The sequence below is a fragment of the Rhamphochromis longiceps genome, linkage group LG3 (assembly GCF_057381845.1).
Source record: "Rhamphochromis longiceps isolate RC_006_pf linkage group LG3, R_longiceps_female_GT1.1, whole genome shotgun sequence".
Taxonomy (NCBI): domain Eukaryota; kingdom Metazoa; phylum Chordata; class Actinopteri; order Cichliformes; family Cichlidae; genus Rhamphochromis; species Rhamphochromis longiceps.
In genome coordinates this window covers 3583310-3599235 of record NC_140559.1, presented here as the reverse complement: position 1 = coordinate 3599235, position 15926 = coordinate 3583310, and the positions used below count along the sequence as shown (strand labels likewise).

The following is a 15926-nucleotide window of genomic DNA, read 5'->3' as shown; positions in this document are numbered from 1 at the left end:
CTGTACAGCACACACCACATTGTTAAGTCTGTGTTTTGGCATTTTGTCTTTCGGGTGAACCAGTTTTTGTCTGAGCGTGTTGCTGGGTCTGAAATGCACCGGGATGTCATGCTTGGAGAAAACTCTCCTGAGTTTCTCTGATACACCGGCTACATAGGGGATGACAATGTTGTTGCGTCTGTCCTTCTTATCCTCCCTCGCTGGTGTCTGATCTTCTTTTCTGTGCCTCTTTGCTGATTTTAAAGTCAGCAAAGAGGCTCCTTTGACTACGATGACCTGGATGACTGAGAACCTTCACAGACACTTGTGGTCAAATAATGTGTCAATCACCTGTGAATCAAACTGTGTGTGGCTCAGTTCATGTCACAGTGTTGTTTAGTATATCTTCACTTGTCTCACTCTCCTTCTGTTCTGTCCATCAGGACGATCCTCAGCGCTTACACAGATCCTCCATCGATGTTGTAACTGTTGGCATGATGATATTGTACATAATTTGGATTATTTCTTTATCTTGTCAAGATCTATGTCATGATTGTAAATTGTTTAAGCTGTACATTACTGTTTGTTTTCTGTAGTCAACGTTTTGGTGCTTTGTGCTTTTATTTTGAAAGTCAAGTTCGCTTACAAGTTGCGCTAGAATAAAGGTTTTTAGTGGTTTTATTATAAAGGTTTTGTTATTATATAATAATGATAATAATAATATCAATAACATTGAGGCATATTGTGTGGAGGAGGTTCAGTCATATCCTGATCATCCAGACAGATTTGATGGTTTTTATCCTCACCTGCTGTGTAGAAATGGTCTGACTGGTCGCTGTTACTGGGAGGTCGAGTGGAGAGGAAGAGTTTGTATATCAGTGAGTTACAGAAGCATCAGAAGGAAAGGAGGCAGTGATGACTGTGTGTTTGGAAACAATGATCAGTCCTGGGCCCTGTTTCAGGAAGCCGGTTTGGAAAACTCAGTGTGAAAAACGATACGCAGGGTTGAGTAACCCCGAACTGTCCAACTCGGAATATTCGGTTTCAGAAAGGCTGATAACAATTAGTTCAGTCAACGCGGAGTTGCTTTAACCCCAAGTGAAGCGCGCGGACGAGGATACATAAAGCCCTGATAAGCGGAGCACAGATTAAGCGAGTCACCATGGAGACGGAGGGAAAGAAGGCGCGGTCAATGTATTTCACAGCGCTTGAGGCCGAAATTCTGATGGCAGCATATGCCGATAACATGCAAATTCCGCGGAAAAAAGTAACACAGCTGCAAAAGCATGCATGGCAAAACATAGCCGACAGAGTCAATGCGTGAGTGTTAATTTAAACATTGATCGAGGGATTTCCACCCATTTAACACGTTATTTTATCATATGTTATTTTATTTGTTATTTTATACATTTTATTTTGTGATGTGATGTGAGCGCAGGTGCAACCCAACAGGCCCCAAACGTGCCTGGCAGCAAGTAAAAATGAAATATAAAAATATAGTCCAAACAGGTAAGGTGTAATTGTATTATGAGCCATAGTGCTTGGTCTGTTTGTCCCATGTAAATCAATTGCAGTTAGAGGCTACATTAATTTTCTTTCTGTAAGCACTTATTGAAATTATCTGAGCACATTACAAGTACATATTTGCTTACTCTGTATGCTCAAATGTGGCCTGTTATAGCCAACAGAAAAAAAGCGGAGGCCCGAAAAACAGGTGGGGGTCCTCCACCACCACCACTCACAGAGGCTGAGCAGTTGGCCCTCAGCCAAAACAGTGGGCGCCCTGTGGCCGAAGGCATCTCTGCGGGGACATCCTCTGAGTCAATAACCCCGCAAGACACAAGTGCCTACATAAGGGGTAAATTCAAAATAATACATGATGTGCATACATCCTTTCTTCACAGTCACCTTTGCAGTGCGACACATTCATTTGATAAACTCTTTACCATAATGGATTATTTTGTAGTGAAGTTATTTTCCGACTGATTTTGCCTTCCCTCAGCCTTGGTTGTCTTTGAGAGCATAATGACAATGAAGTGTAAGGTGATTGGTATGTTTGTTAATTGCCATTTGGTCCCTTGTAAGTTATAAGTGACCTGTATAAACCTCATATTCTATCAGTTGATGGTGGTGGTGTACTGCATCTGGTGCAGCCTCCTGTTGAGCCAGACCAACATGCAGTTGTGAGTAATACTCCACAGATTATATGAGTTTACAGTAGAACAGCAATGTTGTTTATTTCTTTACTGCAGGAAAATAATGAAGAAACATTGACAGCTGTTACAGAGGAGGAAGCAACAGAGACACTTTATGAGGTTTGCATCTTTTAATACTTTGTGTACAGGAAACACAGGCGACCAATAAAGCCAGTTGAACAAAAAATCTGTTTATTCGTCTTTCAACATGTTGAGGTGATGGGTCAAAGGAAATGATTGTGACATATGGTGTCTCTGACTGCGCTTCCATCTTGTATGTCCGTGGAAGGGTCAGGATGTTCATGGTTTGGATCACTGCTGATGTTTGGTTCAGAAGGACAGTGTTCTCCTCTAATTGTGGCAATGTTGTGAAGAATCACACATGCCACAATAATGTCACATGCCCTTTCTGGGGTGACCCTGAGTCTTTGCAGGCACTGGAACCGGGCCTTAAGCATTCCGATAGTCATTTCAATTCTGGCTCTTGTCCTGCAATTAGCCAGATTATATCGCTGCTGTGGGCCCGGTTCAGGGTCAGAGTAAGGGGTAAGCAAATAGGGTAAACATGGATACCCCCTATCACCAAGCAAGTAGCCAGTGAACTCTCCTAAGACAGAAGGATACACTTCAGTTCAAATGTCCCTGAAGCAATTGGTCTTTATATATTTTAAAGTATTCTCAACTCACCATGTCCAAATTTTGTGCTCAGTGTACATTCACGGAATATTTGTGAGTCATGGACAGAGCCTGGCCACTTGGCTTCCACATTTGTGATAATGTTGGCAGCATCACATATGATCTTCACAGTGCAGAGAACACAAATTAGCATCCATTACTATAATGAAATAATTTGTTAGTTTGAAATGCTACAGGGAACTATGTACCTGTACATTAATGCTGTGGAAAGACTTCCTGTTCACATAGTCTCCTTCATTTACTGAAGGAGCAATGATTGGAATGTGAGTGCCATCTGTACAGCCAATCACGCCTGGGAACCGTGAGAATAAATGTAAAATTTAAGTAGTAGTTCAAATATCACCACATCATACATTAAGTTTTGGTCATCCTGATACCTGCAATTTTGTGGCATCCCTCTTTGATGAATCTTGTGGGTCTATGACCGGGGAACACCACAGACGAGTACAGGAGACGTTTCAGTGCAACTGTAACATTCCTGACTGCCCGACAGACGGTAGCCTTGGAAACGTGCTCAGCGTCACCAATATTATACAGAAAGCTCCCGTTTGCAAGAAACCGAAGTGCAATACAAATAATATGCAATGAACTGAGAGCATGTCCGCGATGTGTCACATGCGTAATATATGGCCTGAGGATGTTATCCAAATAAATTATAGATTGTGCTGAGAAATGGTAACGTTCGCACAGAAAATCATCAGGAAATGATAAAATGTCCAAACGCGCTCTGATCACTCTCTCCCGGCGGAGAGCTCTGCGGAGAATTTGGGCTTCACGATCTACTGGCTCTTCAAGGAAGTGGCACGCCATGTCCGACACTTCCTACTGTCAGGTTTCCGACAAAGGGGCGGAGACAGTCAGGGTTAGTTGTAGTAAACCTGCTAGGGGGCAGGTTAGCTTCACGGAGTGTGTCGTCATAGTGACTCACTCAGGCTGCAGCTGAACTCGCTTTGTGAAACCGAAAACCCAGAGTTTTCGTTAACTCAGGGTATACTTACTCAGTTTTTCCACTAAACCGGCTTCCTGAAACAGGGCCCTGGAGTCTGATCTGCTCTGATGATGGTCCTGGTTCTGTCTGGCACAATAACAGACTAACATCCATCTCCTCCTCCTCCTCCTCTGTCTCTAACAGAGCAGCAGTGTATGTGGACTGTCCTGCTGGCACTCTGTCCTTCTACAGAGTCTCCTCTGACACTCTGATCCACCTCCACACCTTCAACACCACATTCACTCAAACTCTTTATCCTGGGTTTATGGTCTGGTCTGGTGGCTCAGTGTCCCTGTGCTGAGTGGAGTGTAAAGAGTGTCTCCTGTTACAGAAACACTCTGACTGTTGAACAGATAGTTCAGTCTGTACATGTCTGTCTCTTTCACTCACAAACACGTTTTCAGATTCATGGATTCAATCAGTTGATGTTTGAAACTCTTCTAAATGATTCCTTGTAAACTTCTTCCTCTTCAGTCACAAACAAACAGGAAGTGATGTCACATGTGTTCCTGTCCACACAGCAGAATGAGTCTATTGCTGACAGTGATGTACAAACAGAGTGAGCATTTCTGAGGCCCAAAATAAACTGAGTAGTTCACTGAATGAACAATGGACTGTGAGCTCAGTTCCTTCATCATTAGTATGGATTATATATGTATATGTATTATATTAGTATCATATATATCAGGTGCTGCTGCTTTCAGTCATTGTGCAAATGTGCTGTTTGTAAGCTTGTAAAGCTGCAGTCAGCTGAGACTGAAGAAGTCACCTGATCAGTGAGCAAACGTTTCTGAAAACGTCCAGATGAACAGAATCAACCTTTTGGGATCAGCCAGCAATGCAGCATCATTGTTGTTCAGCTTCAGAGGTTTGCAGGAATGAACTGATGACCAGAAACAGCTGCAAAGTCCAAGAAAATACCAGCTGGAGTTCAGCTGCATTTGAAGAAGTCAAAGAAAAGTAAGGATGGCAAAGGGCGACGTTTTCTTCCAAAGAGCTGCAAACATGGTCGACGCCTCATTAGAAGAATCATCTGGACATTTGTGAGGAACTCTAACCAAGAAAGCAACGTCACACAGATCCAGCAGACAGTTTCCATGACTGCAAGTGTTCAGTGGAAAAATGCTACATTGCATTATTGCATCCTCTCACCACAGGAGGCGCTGTTGGCACCACTGATTGCTGATCAGCTGTTCTCTGATGATCTGATTGATACTGTGAATAACGGGACTCACTGAACTCTGTGACACAGTGAAGATTACAGAGTTTAACTTCACCCTTTAAGACTGACCACAGAACCAAGTCCGCCAGAGCTTTTGTTATATTTTTACATGCTGTGGAGCCATTTGTGGGAGCATTTCAAGTTGCTATACATCAATACAACTGTTATAGCCCTAATTTTAATAATATGTATGCATTAAGTCCATAGTAACTACATAAACTGCAAAAAAAACCTCTGCTCATCCATCTCTGTGTGTATCAGGATACATTTGGTTCATAATACACAGAAAAATCAGAGTTATTACCTGTAATAAATGTGAAAGATTCCTGCAGTGATAACCAGGCAGGACTGAAACACATCCAAGCTGTCACCACGGTAACAGCACCGCCCATCCACAGGTGAGGGGAGGAGCAAAAAGAGGGACTTTGACCATTTTATACTAAAAACACTCAACTAATGTTTCTAATATGAAACAAATAAGCCCACATTAATGTGAGCGTTTATTAAATAATAATAATGATGATTTCCTCCTGATCTCATTTCCACAGCAGAGAAAACTGTGGTGTATATTGAGGTGGAGGGTGTGGTCTGTGGCTCAGGTGTAGAGTGAGGGTGGGGTGCACCACAGCAGCATGCTGGGACTGCTGAGGGTGGAGGAGGGAGTGATGATGACATCAGAGCTGCAGCACAGAGACCAGTGAACACACAGTCTGTTCATCTTTGCATAGATACAATATACAGCACAATATTGAATGACAGACACGCTGTGGGAGCTTCCACAGATACACTGACGTCAGCATCCAGAGTCCTCCTGCTGCTCCCCCCTCAGAGCCCCGTGATCAGCACCAACACATTCAGTTAGATGACAGAGTCCAGCTGCAGCTAGAATCAGCTCCCCTCTGTGAACAACAGCACAGCGTCAGTGTTTCACACTCAGTGAAAGGAGGAAACAGCAGAAGAACACCATGTGTGCTACGTTTCCCAGGACACACTACAAACTGCACAAATACAGAGCAGCACGTGGAAGGACCTGGAGCTGCATTTACAGAGCTGCAGACAGCGTGATGTCCTGTATGGACAGGTGGAAGGAACCAAGTCCTCAGCTGGAACACTCGTGTTTGTCCACAGACAGGAAACACAGCAGGAAACTTCCTGACAGAAGTGCAGCTCATGGATAACACACTTCCTGTCAGTCAGAATGAGGCTGCAGCCAAACACAGAAAGGTGTTTTTGTCCAGATGAGCCCAGAGAAGAAACACGAGTGTTCACAGACATCAGAAGCTCAGAGAGGTGAAACATGAGGTTGGAGTCCTCGTCAGCATCCAGAAGAGCTGCTGTGAAACCCTGAGTACTCATGACAGACTCTGATGGCACAAACACATCATGATTCAAACAGAAAGACAAACATGGAGCTCCTGATCCTCCTGCATGAGAACAAGCTGACATGAGCGCTGTGTCTGAGAGTGTCTCCCTGTCACAGTGACAATAACACAGCTGCTGCTCACAGTCATTAAACTGACCTGAGGTCAGCTGTGCTCCTTACATATGAACCATGTGACCTCACATCAGTGCTGTGGATGACTGTAGTCATAGAAGAGTAGAGCTGTAGCAGGTGGTGTGAGGAGGAGGTGGTGTATTCTAGTTAACGCAGTACTGAAACACTCCAGCAGAGGGCGCTGTTAAGTCCTTATTGTAACACAGTTACTGTGTGCAGTTAGACTTCATACATAATCTGCACTTATTTCCATCAGACATGCTGTCAGTAAATGATTGGTTTCTATACATTTCTGTTGGATTAAGTGTCCACAGGTGTTTGTACTTTGTGCCTTAATAAAATGACGGTAAAAGGCCCCGCCCATATCCTATCCATGTCTTATCATGCAATGACTCTGTGAATGGACTGGAGAGGGGTTGTGGTAGAGTCCTCCGTCAGGAATGAGATGTATGTGTCGACTTTTTATTCTCCCTTAAGAGTATTATGCCATAAATGCTGCACAGGGCAGCTCTGCTAACAGGTTATGGGCCCAGACAGCAGTAAAGAGGAGGTCCTGTAACTGCCAAAGGAAGGGCAGCGTTTCCTGAAACCGCAAGATACCGGCAGGTGTTAAAAGTTTGGCACGATTGAGTGAGTAAGCGATTTTGAGCATCATGAGCAGACGCACGGCAGAGTCGGGTAGTCGATATTCCTGTTTGCAGTTTGATGGAGATGAAAGGAAATATGAGATATGGGAAACAAAGTTCCTTGGTCATCTCAGACTACAAGGTTTGAAAGATGTCATCTTGAAGGCTGAGGGTGATGGAGAAGCCGAAGGTGAAGATGATGACAAAAATGCAGAAGCATATGCAGAGTTGATACACTTTCTAGATGACAAAAGTTTATCGTTAGTTATGAGAGATGCAGTTGATGACGGACGGAAAGCTCTAAGAATTTTGAGAGGTCATTATGCAGGAGTGGGCAAGCCACGGATTATAAGTCTGTACACCGAACTTACTTCTCTCACAAATGAAAGGAATGAAAGTGTGACGGACTATATTATCCGAGCAGAAGCAATTATCACAGCGTTAAAAAATGCGGGTGAGCAATTAACTGATGGACTTCTGATCGCAATGATAATGAGAGGTCTACCAGAGACGTTTAAACCCCTGATTGTGCATGTTACACAGAGCGAAGCAAAAATCACATTCTCAGAGTTTAAAGTAAAACTCAGAAGTTATGAAGAAACCGAGAGAATGCGTGCGGCTGTAACTGATGACAACGTAATGAGGACAAAAGTGCAATTAGATCAGGATTCTACTTTTTGGCGAGCAGACGACCGAAGATCAAAGAATAATGAGATTGTGTGTTTTAAATGTGGACTAAAGGGACACACTGCAAGAACGTGCCGATCCAGAGTATGGTGCAGTTTTTGCCGGAGTAGTACACACAAAGATGCGACCTGTAGAAGGAAGCTGAGACGGGATGAAGCGAGAGGGGTTATGGAGAAGGACTACGCGTTCAAGACGGGCTCCGAACCCCAGAGGGTCCCGGACGGCGGCCGGGAGATGCTGAACAATCAGCTACTGGTGGATACGGGAGCGACGTCACATATCTTTACGAAGCTCGAGAGTTTTAAGACGTTTGATGACACATTTCGACCCGAGGCTCATTGTGTAGAGTTGGCTGACGGAAGGCGGAGCAGAGGAGCTGCAAAGCGGCGAGGAGATGCTGAGATAAGTATGATTGACAGTAAAGGACGAAGTCACAAGGTAACATTGAAACAAGCACTCTACATTCCATCGTTTCCACAGGACATTTTGTCAGTAAAAGCAGCTACTAGTAACGGAGCCACTGTGGTTTTCAAACACGGGGACAGTTTTCTTAAACATGTTGATGGAACAAAATTCCCTATATATGAACACGAGAGACTGTTCTTTATAAATACTGTGCAAGAGTTTGAGGAGAAATGTAATGGATGTTTTGTTATGCAAACGTGGCATGAAATCCTAGGGCACTGTAATTATGAGGATGTTCAAAATTTGCAAAATGTCGTCGATGGAATGGACATTAAGGGTAAAATCAACAAAAATATGCAATGTGAAGCCTGTATACAAGGGAAGTTTATCCAAACTAGGAACCGAGAACCCGATGAAAAGGCCAGGGCAGCATTAGAGTTGGTACATACGGATTTAGCTGGTCCGATTACGCCAAACTCTAAAGAAGGGTTTAAGTATGTTTTGTCGTTTGTTGATGATTATTCAGGTGCAACATTTGTATATAATCTGAAACACAAAAGTGATACAACTCAGGCAACTGAAAGATTTATTGCAGAGGTGGCGTCATATGGGAAAATCAAGTGCATTCGTTCTGATAATGGAACTGAATTTACAAGCAGACAGTTCAGAGATTTGTTAAGTAGACACGGCATTAGGCAGGAAACTTCGGCGCCATATTCGCCTCATCAAAATGGAACAGCAGAGAGGAACTGGCGTACACTTTTTGACATGGCGAGATGCATGTTAGTTGAGAGCGAATTGCCAAAGTCTTTATGGCCATATGCAGTACAAACCGCGGGAGTGATTCGGAACCGGTGTTTTAATAAACGCACAGGTCAGACAGCGTATAAGATGTTAACTGGAAAAAGACCTGATCTTTCTAGAATGAAAAAATTCGGATCATTGTGCTATGCTTATAAACAAAATAGGGGAAAACTGGATCCAAGATGCGACAAAGGTGTTTTCTTGGGATATGACAAAAACAGTCCAGCATATTTGATCTATTTCCCAAAAACCGGGAAAGTTGAAAAGCACAGATTGATAAAAATACTAAATCCCGCGACAATGGATCAACAAACACAGAGTGATCAGATGTGTGAAGATGAGGTTTATGAATCCAGAAAAGATGGTGGGTCCAAACAGACGAAGGATGAGGATGTTCAGGATGGTAGTGAAAGCAGTCAAACTGAGTCTGAGGTTAAAACTGATGATAAAGTAGATGCTGGAGCTACACGTTATCCATCCAGAATCAGAAAGAGACCTGATTATTTGAGTGATTATATCACGGATGTGAAAGAGTGTGAAAATGAACAGATGCAAACCAGTGTTGATTATTGCTACAGATTGTTGTGTGAAATACCCACATCATTTAGCGAAGCTATTGTGTCAAGCAAGTCAAAAGAATGGGAAAGAGCGATGAGTGAAGAAATTCAATCCCTTAAGGAGAATGACACATTTACTTTAACCACCTTACCAGAGGGAAAGAAAGCAGTGGGGGGTAAATGGGTTTATGCCGTTAAAAAGAACTCAGACGGATCAGACAGATATAAAGCTCGATTTGTGGCTAAAGGTTTTAGTCAAACGAAAGGAGTTGATTATGAGGAGACTTTTTCACCGACTGCTAATTTATCGAGTGTGAGAGTTTTGATGCAGAAAGTGGTTCAGGATGATATGTTGGTTCACCAGATGGATGTAAAAACCGCCTATTTACATGCACCAATAAATGAAGAAATATATATACAACAACCAGAAGGTTTTGAGATAGAATCAAGTGAGACTAATAAACTGGTGTACAGACTAAAGAAATCACTTTATGGGCTGAAGCAATCGGGTCGTAACTGGAATCAAACCTTACATGACTATTTAAGCAATTGTGGATTTAGACAAAATATTGCTGATCATTGTGTGTATTCAAAAGAGACTGAAAGTGAAAAGGTAATCATCATAGTGTGGGTGGATGATTTACTCATTGCAGCTAACAATGAAAATGTGCTTTCAGGCGTGAAAGAAATGCTCTCTTCTAAATTCCAAATGAAAGATCTGGGGAAACGTAACCATTTTCTAGGAATAGATTTTCTTCAAGAAAAAGAATGTGTCACAATGTCACAGAAAGTATATATTGAGAACATTTTAAAGAGATTTAACATGCAAAACTGTAAGCCACGGTTAACACCCTGTGAACAGAAATGGACTCATTCTGATAAATTCGAGACATTACCAGATGTGAGGAGATATCGTGAAGCGGTAGGATGTCTTATTTATCTGAGCCATTGTACGCGACCTGATTTAAGCTATGTTGTCAGCAAACTGTCACAACATTTCAATGCGCCAACTGTTGATGATTGGACAGCAGTGAAACATGTTTTGAGGTATTTAAAAGGTAGTCGAGGGAGAGAACTGTGTTTTAGGAAATGTTCAAGTGGAAAACTGGGTCTACAAGCATACAGTGATGCAGATTGGGCATCCGATGTTTCTGATAGACGCAGTATGACAGGTTATTGTGTAAGCCTAAATGAAAATGGTCCTTTGATATCAGGGCTGGCTGTAGCTCAGGTGGCAGAGCAGGTCAGCCACTAATCAGAAGGTCGGTGGTTCGATCCCAGGCTGCACCCTGGCTGCATGCCAAATATCCTTGGGCAAGATACTAACCCCGTGTTTGCCTACTGGTGGTGGTCAGAGGGCCCGGTGGCGCCTGTGTCCGGCAGCCTCGCCTCTGTCAGTGCGCCCCAGGGCAGCTGTGGCTACAATGTAGCTTGCTATCGCCAGTGTGTGAATGTGTGTGTGAATGGGTGAATGACTGAATGTAGTGTAAAGCGCTTTGGGGTCCTATGGACTAGAAAAGCGCTATACAAATGCAGGCCATTTAGCATCATGGAAAACCAAAAAGCAGACAACTACAGCACTATCAACATGTGAAGCCGAATACATGGCATTAGCAGCAACAATTCAGGAATGTATGTATTTGACTTATTTGATTCAAGATCTTGATGAGTTTGAGTATGAAATACCTATGATTTTGGAGGACAATCAGGGAACAATCGCTTTGTCAAAGAATCCAGTGAACAGACAAAGACGTAAACACATTGATGTGAAATATCATTTTATAAGGTCAGCTGTACATGAAAGAAAAGTGCTCATTGATTACTGTCCAACTGAGTCAATGGTAGCAGATATGATGACGAAACCAGTCTCAAAGTCTAAGTTAGACAAATTCTCTGGATTCGTGTTTGGAATATAAGATGTTTTTTTTGGAGGATTGTTTTTCCCCCCAACCTGTGTACAAGTGGGGGTGTTGGATTATGTGTCCACAGGTGTTTGTACTTTGTGCCTTAATAAAATGACGGTAAAAGGCCCCGCCCATATCCTATCCATGTCTTATCATGCAATGACTCTGTGAATGGACTGGAGAGGGGTTGTGGTAGAGTCCTCCGTCAGGAATGAGATGTATGTGTCGACTTTTTATTCTCCCTTAAAAGTATTATGCCATAAATGCTGCACAGGGCAGCTCTGCTAACAATTTCTAAACACAAAACCTCTTCACACTTCTAACATGCACATTTACACAACTAAATGGCAGTATTGATGAAAAGAAACACATTCAACAAATCCATTTAAACCTTAAAACAAACAAAAGGAAGCATCTCTATGGACAAACAAACCCCTCCACTTGGTTTGACCTGCTGATGTCACACATGACATCAGCAGGACTTTAAAATGAGGAAATGCCGGGCGGGCGTTTCCCCACACCTGACCCTCATGAAGACTGGAAAGACAAACAAAGTAAGAACAAATGACTTAATCTGTAACATAATAAAATATAAAGAAACATGTAACTGAGTATTCAGCTTCATTTGCAGAATGTTTGATTTGCCAGCAACTGAATGCTTCCACACACAAACCCGGCATAGTGAGTGAAGCAATGTTACTTAACAAATAGCAAATCATAGCAAATACATAGAAACAGAATAATGTGTTTAATATGCAAAAGAAGAAGAAGAAGTAAACACATATGGGACAAATGGAGACCATTGCAGCTCATCCACCAGTGGGGTAAAAAGAGCAACCAAGAAAGTGGCAGCCTGCACGGCCACAGATGTGCTGCAGGAGCTAGAAGCTCTACCCATGGAGAAACTCCTGGAGAACCTTGCTAAGCCTAACAGGGGACAGGTACTTCTGCCCAACCTGGCAGCCACAAAGTGAACTCATTTAGGTAAAGATAACCACATGCACCTAACCAGCCTGCACCAGCCTGACATTTCTTCCTCCTAAGTAAAAACCAATGGATGGATTGAACTTAGAGTCTCAGCTCAGTTTTCTATTTTGACCACCTACACCCCAAGATACTCTTTTAAAAAGTGTTGTTTTCAGATCCCTTTGAAGTTCATAAAGGGCCTGTTCATTTTCATTCAGATGTTTTATTACATAAATGTTACTGTTTTCTTTTGATTTATGCTCCCACTACACTGCACCTCTACAAACAACAATGCCACGGACTGTCCGCTGCTTTTACATGCTGTGAACATGAGTAGTGTTCTGGCTCCTTAAGAGTCACCGCTCACGTTATGTAGTGTTATACAAGTTCATGCAATCTTTATTCGTTTCTGGCACACTGTTCATTTTATTTTGACATTCTACCGGAAGTGCTACTTCTCATTACTTCCTGTCTAACGGGAGAAGGACAGTTTGCTACTCCTGTGCCTGCCTATGCTGCCTCTTAAGCCAGCACAGTCTGTAAGTTGGCAGTAATGTTGTGTTTTACTGGTGAATGTTTAGCACTAACTGCCGTGTGTTGTTTGTGATATTTTGAGACAGTAAATTGACTCAATGATGTGCTTTATTAGTCATTAGCCTAAACGCTAATTAGCGCTAGCTAACCGCTAACGTTAGCTTGTTAGCTTGTTTCGTTCTGCTTTGCTTTGCATAGTAACAGGTCATAGCATCTTCTAATTGTAAGAATGTTTGCTTATATTAGCTCACATGGGATATTTTGTGTTTGTTTACAGTTTTACCATTCATCCATTCATGTATTTCTACAAAGCCATGCTATGCATCCAATCAAATAAATCCACCAGAAAGGAACAACGGTGTGGTTTTTCTACATGGGATGATGGTTGTCTGTCAGCCTAGTTAAGTGCGAGGGCAGAACAAGTAGGTTTGATCAGAGTTTCAATTATCAAAGAAAAGACAAACTGAGCAAAAAGAAGGAAAAAAAGACCAACTTCTTCCCAACTGACAAGAAAAATACTCGTCATGTTTTCATAATAAAGGATCAGGCTCCCCATTTATGACAGCTTGGACCAATAATGTATGTTACACTGATGCTACTGTAGAGACAGGGTCAACATCTCTATTTAAATATAATTAATATACAAAACACAATAAAAGTTATACATGAATTATTCATTCTTTTTACTATTGATAAAATTCATGTATACTAATCAAAGTTATACATGAGTAACGACATTATTAATAATGATTAATAATAATAATTCTAATGCCAACATGATGACTGTTCATAGCTCCTGCTTTGAAATACTGAACTTAAACATTGAGCTGATGAAAGATCACAATTCACAGTGGCCCACTGTCAGAATCATTCTGAATATAAACTCATCGAGTTAATCTGAACCTTTCTCAAATGTGCTGTGAATAAATGCTGCTGCAAGCCACTGTGGGAAAGCTGTGTTATTATCATGGAAACATCTGTGACACATTCACAGAGGACGAGGACACAAAGGGACGACACGCAGAGGCTGTGTTAAAGTCAAAAATCCAAATCTTTAGTCCTAAACAGGCAGTGGTTACAAACAGGAAGACGAGCAGTCCATTAAACAGTCTACAGGGTCAAACATACAGAGAATTCAAACAGCTATTAAAAACAAATAACTGGACACTGAAAAACTTCAGTGATGTGTGAGGCACCAAAGGGAAGCAGCTGAGTATATTCAATGAATTCTCTTCAAATACAAAGACAGAAACTCCTACAGGCAGCATGCAAACTGAGCAGGATACACACAGATCAGAGATTACAAAAGAAATCAGAAAAGGATTTCAAACTTACTGAGAGCAAGGCCTCTGTTACAAATCTGTCTAATAGAAAAACATGCTGTACAGATACAATACGCTCAGTGTTCATGGTCATTTAAAAACTGGCTCTACCTGAACCACTTCAATATTTTATGAAGTCACTGAGTCGACCATTTCTACAGTTTGTTTCCTTCATTGCAGTTAGAGTGCGGCTGGTAAGGATGAAAACACACACAGAGCGTAAATTGTCTTTGTTAGTAACAAACGTCAGCAAAGAAAAGACAAAACACACAAACACTCTCATGATATTCATGAATCATTAGAAAGCATCCAAACATTCTGCTCGTGGACTTTTACAGTCTTATTTGCACTCGCTCATCTTCATAATCATCCTGATCAATACATGACAGGGGAGGCTTTGAGGTAGGCGGGGCTCTCTGCTGATGTCAGCATGAAAGGCAGGACCAGCGTCTGCCACATGTTGGTGAAACATCACAGTACACTGGCGTGGTTTCCTTTCCAGATGTTGGACGTTTGACACTTCAACGTTGAGGCCAACAAGAAGACACAGTTTTGGGTCGGGTTGCTGCAGGGTTTCTAACTGAGCAAAAGCAGAAGCACACAGACCAACAGGGATCAGATGCTGAGTGTTAGAGGAACATCTGTGCTGATCACTGAATGCTGCTGTGGTCTCTTGTTGAAGTTGGCTGGTGGGACAGTCTAATAGTGATATCCTGCCCATCGGAGGAACACTTTTAAAAACACATGCAATACTTTGTTTGTATTACAGTCACAGTTTATGTTATTTTTGTCCTTTAAAAGTGTTGCTGTACTATAAAGTCCTATAATTTGAGGCTAAAATGGCTCAGAGAGTCTCTCTCTCAGAGGATCTCCTTTGAAAGTGGAGACGGCTTTATCCGCTGATCCACGTCACTTTACCTGGATGTTTTCTTTGAAGCTGGATGAAGACTCCTCTCCCTCACTCCTGCTGCAGCTGTGTGGTCCAGTTGGCCTCTGAGGTCACAGTCAACATCTGTAGCAGAAGAGGGCAAATAAAAGTCCAGGTTACCAAAACTGGGAGCTTTTCCAAAATAGAGCGTAACTGGACTTTTTCAGCCTTACAGGCAGATAGTCGTCTGAAGCTGCAGCTTTTTCTTTTTAGCTTTTTCCAATCTCTGCTCTCGGCTTTCTTTGAGAACATGTCTGCTTTCTTGGCATGGGTCTGTCTGCTGTTGGTGAAGAGACTAAATCCACATACTCGCTACTAAGATCTCCTCAAGTAGTCTCAACCAGATTACAGTTTAAGAGTAAATGTCTCCTGAGAGTTTCACCTTGGGGAGATGCTGTCTTGCTAACATGCAATCATGAGCATTAATCTATGAGGTGAAAAAGTCATTTTAAAAGCTCCAGCCACAAGTTTTATTTCATCTGTGTTTTGGTCAGAGTCCCATCAGACCTCCAGAATGGTGTCAGAGTGTTTTCTATCCACGTGATGAGCACAGGCCTCAGGTCCAGACCTCCACGGGCACCATAGCCTCTTTGGAGCTAATAGGTGCAAGAAGGTTTT

At 42.3% G+C, this 15926-nt stretch overlaps 1 long non-coding RNA gene across 2 annotated transcripts; it reads right to left on the bottom strand.

Annotated features, from left to right (window-relative positions):
• Nucleotides 1–14090: 14090 nt before the first annotated feature.
• LOC146672550 (uncharacterized) lies at nucleotides 14091–15809 on the bottom strand. Of its 2 annotated transcripts, none has more exons than XR_014908298.1 (3): nucleotides 15482–15809; nucleotides 15299–15392; nucleotides 14091–14960 (listed from the first exon to the last, which is right to left on the bottom strand). It is a non-coding gene; the product is annotated as an uncharacterized LOC146672550 (long non-coding RNA). The 2 variants fall into 2 exon arrangements; XR_014908297.1 differs by having other exon boundaries at nucleotides 14091–14956.
• Nucleotides 15810–15926: the final 117 nt, after the last annotated feature.